This window comes from Microtus oregoni, unplaced genomic scaffold (assembly GCF_018167655.1).
Source record: "Microtus oregoni isolate MIOR12 unplaced genomic scaffold, Mior012 000001F_ref0000356, whole genome shotgun sequence".
NCBI classification, from domain to species: domain Eukaryota; kingdom Metazoa; phylum Chordata; class Mammalia; order Rodentia; family Cricetidae; genus Microtus; species Microtus oregoni.
The window spans coordinates 76,282,431-76,291,996 of record NW_024543060.1 but is presented as its reverse complement, the minus strand read 5'-3'; the positions used below and the strand labels follow the sequence as shown (position 1 = coordinate 76,291,996).

Below are 9,566 nucleotides of genomic sequence, written 5' to 3'. Positions count from 1 at the left end.
TTTACTGTAACACAAAGTGTATTCCTTCAGATACTGACACTGGTCAGACTATTAACATTCTGCACCAGTTCTCTGAGCTCTGATTCCCAGGGATGACGGCTGCACCAAGAGCTCCCTGGGTATACATGAAGTAGTACATGAAGTACTTGTACTACATGTAGTACCTTGTAGTACATGAAACAATCTTCCAGGCTGTAGAGTCCTAGAATTGTGCTGTGATGCAGGACCATTGAACCCAGGTCCTTCCAAACGCCAGGTGTGATCCCTACCACTGAGCGTCACTTTCAGCCTGAATCTGAATCGTTTTAAATGCACCGGAAGAAAATATGCCTGCCCTTACCTCAGGGAGGGAGGGAGAAAAGGAGGGAGAGAGAGAGGGAGGGAGGGGAAGAGAGAGAAAGAGAGAGAGTCATTAAGGTATGCAGTAACCAAATCTGCTTTCCAAGAACATTCATTGCACAATATCAACAACGATAGCCTGAAACAAAAGAGCAGTTGAATCTTTGCAAAATAATAAAGACAATAAAGAAATAATAAAGTTAGAAAGGCTCCTTGCACCCACCCATACCACTGGAGAGACTGGGAAATGTAATTTTGACAGTATCTTAACAAGTTTATCTTATACTTTTGATACAGTTATATGAATCTACTTCTAAATTATGAAGTAATGAAGGAAATACCCACCTATAAATTTGCATGTGCATTCTTACAGAACTGATGTCAATAACATCTCTCTGACTGCAAAAAGTTCAAATAATTGTTGACTGAGAGAAAGGAAAAGGCGGCATACTGCTTAGCAACAGTAAGAAACCCACAGTTATATACAACAGAATTGATAGCTCTGAAATATATTGAGCTAGGTGGAGGGAGAAGGAAGCAAGAGACTTATGGTTTAAAAGAGTGAAAACCATAGACAGTAAGAAAATCAGTGACTGTACTAAGGATTGGTTGCAAACCACACCCAAACACCTGTTCTCGCAGACTGAACCTTTATTAAGCAGGGAAGAAAAGTTCAAGTAGTTGCTTTCTGACTCAGGCAAAAAAAAAAAAAACAGCAGCAAACGACCTTGCAGGTGTAATTTTTAAGAAGAGAAAAAGAAGAGGTCTGGCTAGCTTTAGGGATGTAATCTAATGGTTTTGAGCAAGGCAGAGGGAATGGGGGAGAAGAGCAAAACCTGCTATAGCCATGTTTTTTGTGCTTGAGCTGGGTAGAGTCCCATCACTTAGGTACTGGGATGGATTACAAATGCATGTGTTGAGATTTAGAAGTGATAGTGTATGAATAATTCTAAACCTTGGTTCTCTAAAGATCAGAATATATATAATATAGGGGCTAGGCTAAAAGGCAGAATTTAAAATGGAGTTCTCCTACATAAGGGTGTGCTTGGGGGCTCGGTTGGCATTCTTCTCTCCCTGGAGTTGATGGATACACATTGCTGGGTGATTAATTTTATTACCTTTGGAGGTAAAAAGAGGAATTAAGAAAACTGTCCAAGCAAATGTATCTTCAAAGTTGTTGTAATGGCTGGATTTGGGTGTCAGTTAGAGTCATCAGAGAGGAAGGAGTCTCCATTGAGGAAATGCCTCCAGGAGATCCAACTAAGGCATTTTCTAAATTAGTGATCAAAGCGGGAGGGCCCAGCCCAGATAGAAATTGGGTTTCGACCTGGAGGTCAGAAAAACAAAACAGCTACTGTCTCTTACCTCCTTCTTCAGTCCAAAATGGTGATCCCTCCTCAGGAATCTCAGAATGAGACTACATGAGAGCTGTCTCCTGGTTTTTTTTTTTGGGGGGGGGGGGGCGGGGATTAAAGGCGTGCACTGCCCAGTTTCTATGGCAAACTAGTGTGACTACTGGGAATAAAGGTGTGTGTAACCACTGCCTGGTCTGTAAGGCTGATCAGTGTGACTGTTTTACTTCAGGCAAGCTGTATTTATTAAAATGAAATATCACTACGTCCTCTGCACTGGCTCTTGTCTCCAGGTTCAGGTTCCTTCCCTGTTTGCATTTCTGTCCTGACTTCCTTTGGTGATGAACAGCAATGTGAAAATGTGAATCAAATAAACCTTTTCCTTCCTAACTTGCTTTTCAGTCACAGTGTTTTGTTGCAGAAATAGAAATAAAAACTAAGAGAGATGTAATATATGAGTACTTTCTATCGACTCTGTGCACTTCATTTCCTTCATTAAGCTGTTATGTTATTCATGTATTAATACATTTGTAACTGGAAAAATAAAATGTTACAAAGAATGAATGATTTATAAATAATATAGTTGAAAATTACTTCCAGACTACCCATGAGTATCTCTTTGTTAGTCAAAATAGAAGTCCTAGTCATTTTCTGCAACTTCTCATACACACACACACGCACACCAGAAATCACATATAAATGACATATTATTTATGCTTTCCTTAGTGATTTATTATGAGTCATCTGAATGACTCATCATGATAAAAATGTAGTTATTTATAATAAGTGTGTAAGCATCCAGTTAGGTTCTTCTTCTAAATCAATGTGTAAAAGAATGATGCTATCAAAATTTAATTCATATTTTTTCCTTGGGTATTTGAATTTCTCTATTTTTTGCTACTCCAAACATATCATGTCATGTGCTGCTATATGTATATTCTTTGGTATTGACCGTTTGAAATTTTATTGGATAAATTCTAAAAAGAATTACTTCACCAAAGGTTGTGTGTGTGTGTGTGTGTGTGTTTGATTTATAGTTAATGCCAAAATATAACTTTTGCAGCAACTTGCATGTTGTTATTAATTTAATTTTTGGTCGGCACAGGCTTGAGTGAACTGGCCTATCAGTGATTTATAACCTTTACTATACATTACATTTTATTTTCATTTGCCTTGATTACTAAAGAAGCTGAGAAAACGTTTCCACACTTATTGACTATTCAGAATTTTCTTTCTACCTCTTCTCTTCCCCTGATGCATTTCTGTTTCCTCTAAAGAAAGGTGGGACCTGATTAGCTCAGGCTAGCCTTGAAGCTGTGATGCTCCTACTCCAGCCTATAGGGTGTTGGTGTTACTGATGAATATCCCCATGCTGAGATTAGATTTTAAAGATAAATCTTTATTTTTCCATTGAGTTATTTTTATTCTCTCTCCAATTTATAGATGCTCTGTGCACACCAGGGTGTTGTGCCTCTATGCATTATATCTCTTGCAGTTTTTGACACCAATTATGTCTCTGCCTTTAGTGAGGTTTCTCGTGTCAACTGCATTTGCAGTTAAATGTGACTGTCATTTCTTCTGTGACTTTCTAGGTGTCTTATTTGTGACAGTTCCTATTTAGAGATATGCAATTCTTCAAATGGTTACTAGTCTTTATATTGATTTAGTTTTTTATACTGAAAGTTTTAAACTTCCACCTAAATTTTAGTTTTGTGTGGGTGTATAGATGAGGACTCCGGTTTCTTCTACAGATATGAACAATTAAATCATCATGAATGATTAACAAGCATTTCACTCTTTTGTTTAGTTCATATTATTTGTAATTATTAAAGGATGCACTCTTCTTTGGGATCTTTTATTCTTCCTCTCTGCCTGCTTAAACATTTCAAATTAATTTAATTTCATATTGATATTCTTTCAGTTTCCGGATACCATGAATCTAAAATGTGCTTTAAGCATGAAAAATGTATAAATTTTAACTTGGATTTTAATTGTAGTTTAAGTAATTGTGTAATGCTTAAAGTGTTTGCAAATGTTTCTTCTTCTCCATGCTAAATACATGACTCTTTGTCAAGCTGAACTACCCTCATAAGACCAGCAGAGGGTGGACAAGGAACTGTTTTGCTGGTGAGAAATTGAGAATCATTTTTAAATGTATTATCTTATTGATTTATGGAATAAATTTAAAGAATTAAAAATATTTACTCATCTAGTATTTTTACTGATCAAAGTTACTCCTACACAACCAAAACCTAAATATTTTATGCTTTCCCATATATTACTGAATTTAGGGATGAATCTAGATCTTTTGAAAGGGAAGAAGAATTTGGGGCATAAATTTAGTTTATGCATACAACACAAGTAAAATGGAATTGAAATAATATGGAGTATATTAGATGTGACTCCTACTTATTTTTTTAAGGATCAAAGCTAGGGAAAATTGCAAATGATTGTAGAATAATAATTACATTTTTTACCATACATTTCATAAGATGAATGGTGTTGTAATGTGAGAACAGACATATTAAGCAGTCTTTTGTAGATAACAGCTGTAAATAAATTTAAAGTACTTGTTCTTTTACATCCATTGTAGGAAACTTGACAACACTGTGAACACAACAAGCTAAAATGGGGTTAAAGGAATGAGAATTTATAAATGGGCTATTGGTAGTTTTTAAACCATCGTAATTCCGATGTTGTTTCTATTTGTGGCCTGCTGCTTTTGCTGTTTATAAATATTAGAATCATGGAGACTGTTACGAAGTAGGAAATGCTCCACTGAACCTCTCAGGGACAGTAATTCAATTAAGCAACGATTACAAAAGCCCCGAGGGTCATTTATTTGTTTTGTGACAACACAGATAGATCTGGTTTTGTTATATCAGTGTTTTTAAGTCAGGAAGCCTAGTGTTATGTTAATGCTCTATCCGGCCAACTTCGTTACTCTGAATTTGCTGAATCTATCTCATTTTTGTCCTATATTTGCTTCTGTTGGCTATCAATATATAGATCTGCTATATAATTATGTACACATATTTTAATAAATAGTATTGTGATGTGTGAATATACTTTACAAATGACAATATAAATAAAATTAAATAGGGGACAGTAATGTATTTAGAGTGATTTAGAAATTTACTCTGAATCTAAAATTTCTCTCCATTTAGTTTTATGTTGGCTGTTGGCTTGCAGCCTTTATTAGTTTTAGGTATGTCCTTGTATCCCTGCTCTCTCAAAGACCTTTATCATGAAGGGATGTTGTATTTTCTTGAAGGCTTTTTCAGCATCTAATGAGATGATCATGTGGTTTCTTTTTTTTTTCTTTCAGTTTGTTTATATGGTGAATTACATTGACAGATTATCGTATGTTGAACCAGGCCTGCATCTCTGGGATGGTCATGGTGGATGATTTTTCTGATGTGTTCTTGGATTTGGTTTGCCAGTATTTCATTGAGTATTTTTGCATCAATGTTCATGCAGGAGATTGGTCTGTAGTTCTCTTTCTTAGTAATATCTTTGTGTGGTTTGGGTATCAGGGTAATTGTAGCCTCATAAAGAGTTTGGCAATGTTCCTTCTTTTTCTGTTGTGTGGAACAATTTGAGGAGTATTGGTATTAGTTCTTTTTTGAAAATCTTGTAGAATTCTGCACTGAAACCATTCAGTCCTGGACTTTTTTATTTTTTTATTTTTATTTTTTTTTGGTTGGGAAACTGTTTCTATTTTTTTTAGCAGCTATAGTTTTATTTAATTTGCCTATCTGGTGTCAATTTAAAATTGGTAAGTGATAATTATCCAAAATATTGTTCATTTCCTTTAAATTTTCCAATTTTGTGGAGTACATGTTTTTAAAATATGGCCTGATGATTCTCTGGATTTCTTCCATGTCTGTTGTTATGTCCCCCTTTTCATTTCTGATTTTGTTAATTTGCATATCCTTTCTGCTTTTTGGTTAGTTTGTGTAAAGGTTTGTCTATTTTGTTGGTTGTCTCAAAGAACCAATTCTGTCTCATTGATTCTTTCTACTGTTTTCTTTGACTCTATTTTGTTGATCTCAGCTCTCAATTTGATTATTCCTGCTGTCTAGTCCTCCTGGGTGAGTTTGGTTTTTTTCGTTCTAGAGTTTTCAGGTATTCTGTTAGCTCATTAGTGTGGGATTTTTGCAACTTCTTTATTAGGAATTTAGTTCTATGAACTTGCCTCTTAACACTGCTTTCATTGTGTCACATAAATTGGGTATGTTGTGTGGTCATTTTAATTGAATTTTAGGAAGTCTTTAATTTCTTTATTCCTTCCTTATCCTGTTGATGATTCAGGTGAACATTGTTTATTTCCATGTGTTTGTGGGTTTTCTGTAGTTAGTGTTGCTCTTGAATTCTAATTTTAAGCCTTGATGATCCAATAAGATACATGTGATTATTCTAATTTTTGGTATCTGTTGATATTTGCTTTGTGACCAGGTATGTGGTCAGTTTTTAAGAAGGTTCCATGAGGTGCTGAGAAGAAGGTATATTCTTTTATGTTTGTATGGAGTGTTCTATAGATGTCTGTTAAGTCCATTTGAGTCATAACATCTGCTAATTCCCTTATTTCTCTGTTAATTTTCTGTCTGACAGAACTGTCCAGTGCTGAGAGTGGAGGGTTAGTCTCCCACTATTAGTATGTAGGGTTTAATGTGAGATTTAAGCTTTAGAAACGTTTCTTTTACATATGAGGGTGTTCTTGTATTTGGGGCATAGATGTTCAGTATTGAGATTTCCTCTTGATGGATTTTTCCTGTGACTAATATAAAATGTCCTTTATTTCTTTTGATTGATTTTAGTTTGAAATCTATTTTGTTTGATATTAGAATAGCTACAACAGCTTTTTTCTTAGGTCCATTTGATTGGAATTTTTTTTTCTCAACCTGTTACTCTGAGGTGATGTCTGTCTTTGAGGTTAAGGTGTGTTTCTGGTATGCAGCAGAAGAATGGATTCTCTTTCTTTCTTCCTTTCTTTCTTCATGAAAGAATGCACCAAACACATTCACGTTTATTTTCCCTTTTTTAAAGCAAATGACAAAGATTCAAGTTACCAGCTTTTTTAAAAAAACCTAAGCTTAACATTACATATTTAAACAATTTTCAGAACGGATGAATTTGCCAACATCCATGCACAACTAGAAAACATCCTTAATTTGCACTAAACCGGAAATGTATTACCATTGATGCAGTAATAGCTCTCATTACTAAATCCTGGAATTAAAATTGAAATATTTCCGCAGAAGGTTTATCTGGCAATGCTGACTTCACAGCAGGCTGCCACCCCTCACTCACAGTTCAACACACTGGGAAGCAGATCCCTGCTGGTGTCCAAGAACAATCTTGTCCTAGCATTTACTACTCAAGAGTCACAGGGCTCACCTCGGATTACGGTTTGTTTTGTTTTGTTTAAAGCAAAGTGCATACAGAGATTACAACAATTTTAAAGACAAAAAAAAAATGGTCCTATTTTGTGGTCCCGGCAACAAACTCAAAAGTCTATGACAATTAGGGGATCCGATGAGCTGTCTTATAAATTTAAAATTTTTTAAAATTATTTTAGATTAGGTACCATTATACAGAAAGTTGAGTTCATTTGAAATCTTCAAAAAAATTTCTATTATTCCTCAAATCGTGTTTGTTATGGTTTAACATTTCTGTTAAATGCATGGATTGAATTACTTGTTTTCCAAGGTGCTCCTCACCATTTATCGTCAAGGATTTTAACTGTCTGTCTTCTTCAACTTCTACTTTCTTGACCATTCTCCACAATTCTCTTTGTAGTAATTTATTTTTGCCATTAATTATCTTAGTAGAAGTTGACATTTATTTGAAGTTGCCCATTCCGCTGCCACCAAATGATGCTGAAGAGAATGAAGTGAGATCCCCGTGTCCTAGTGACCTGAACGGACTGAATCCTGTATCAAAAGCAGGAAATCCACCACCAAAAGAAGGAAATCCACTGAAGACAGAGAAAAACGAGCCTGCACCTCGGCTTCTATTTCCTCAGGAGGCCCTTTGGCTCCCCCAAAAGTCATCAAATGGATCTTCAAAGAAGTCAAATGAAAATGGGTCCCTTCCACCAAAAAAAAATCCCTGAAGACATCATCTGGATTCTTGAATGTGAAACCAAACTCAAACCGACTGTTGAAATGACTTCCACCTCCTCCTCCTCCACCACCATTTAATCCTTCTTTGCTGTATTTGTCATAAATGTCCTGCTTTTTTGGCATCCGATAAGACTTAATATGCCTCAGCTACTTGCTTGAATTTCCGCTCTGCTGCTTCTTTATTTTCAGAATTTTTGTTTGGATGCCATGTACGTGCCTATTTCTGATATGCCTTTTTAATGTCCTCAGGTGAGCATGTCTCTGCATGCCCAGAACTTTGTAGTAATCCACCATGTTTTAACAGATTGTTGGAACAAATCCGAGGACCTGACAGCCCAGCCAAGTGGGGAACTCGGTAGGCCGGTCTCATTGCAGCTCTGGCACAGCTGTGCTGGCCGGATTCTGTTTTCATATCCAATCTGTTAGCCTGTGTCTTTTTATAGGTGAGTTGAATCCATTTATAGTAAATCATATTAATGACCAGTGATTGCTAGTTCCTGTTCTTTTAGTTTTTGGTGATGTTATTGTATGTGTTTTTCCCTTCTTTGGGATTTGCTGCTGTGAGGTCATCTTCAGTTGACTCTTTTCCCTTCTGCTTAACCATGACACCACCATAATCCATTTTCTCATTCTTCCACTTTCTTTTCTCCTAATTAATTTAATAGTTCACACCCTTTAGTGTTCTCTTTCTCTTTCCCTCTCTTCTTTATCATTTCCTTTCTTGTCTTAATTGGAAAGCTTGTATTTAAGCCTTGGACCTGTAGTAGTAAGTGTAGGGACAGGTTCTTGCACAAGATTGTGGAGGGGGCTTATAGTTACTCTGAAGTTAGTTCATCTCCCCTCTGCACTAACTTGACAGAGAATTTTGGCTGTTTCCTCTGAGCATAGTAAGCTGCAGATGGTATCTGGCCTGCATCAGAATTGACTTCATGAAAGCATTGGGGGCAATTGTGAATATATGTGTCCCAGAAATTCCTGCGCTTTTGACCCTATTTTCTTAAACCTTGTTGACCATATGCAAAGAAAAGCACAGGAAAATATTTGGTATATTCTTCAAAGTTGTTGGCCATATCTGTTAGATATTTCTGGCAAGGTGGTAGAGCTATGGAGTAGAATTGAAAAATTAGTGAATGGTTTCCCATTTAATATTTTATGTTTGATGATTGAACATTGTTGTGAGCAATTTATAATATGAGTGATACACATGTAAGAGATCTCCCTGCAGCATAACATACAACACATTATTCTTTACAAATTATATTTATTAATAGTCATCTGTATACTTAAACAATAAATAGCTTGCTATGTAAATATTCCCTTTAGTCTTAGAAGTGTACTTAAAAACAATTTCCCAATTGTTCTCTTCTGCTGTGGACATTAACTAGTATTAGACATTTTAGCACTAATGTGAGCACTTCCATTTTGAAGTTCATTCAAAAGACGATACCTCTAGGAATTCAGCAACCCTTTACATTTCAAATCTATCTGGTGTACCTCTAGGGAAATATCTTAGGTTGTCTTTCAATTAGTTGAGTTCAATTCTCAGAAAGCCTTTTAGCAACACTTCAGTGGTCTCAAGAATCTACTTTTATAAGTCCCACTTAAGCTGGTGGAAAAAAGTCTCTCCCCTATCTTGCATTCAGTATTCAGTACAACCATTGAGGACAACAGGAATTGTAGGGCATCTAGCACCACTTTTGAGATTTCAGATATGACTATGTAGGTCATACACGAGTGAAACAAGGAA

At 35.8% G+C, this 9,566-nt stretch overlaps 1 pseudogene; it reads right to left on the bottom strand.

Moving 5' to 3' along the window:
- Window positions 1-7,301: 7,301 nt before the first annotated feature.
- Window positions 7,302-8,113, bottom strand: LOC121463712 (annotated as a pseudogene).
- Between the last annotated feature and the right edge of the window lie 1,453 nt (window positions 8,114-9,566).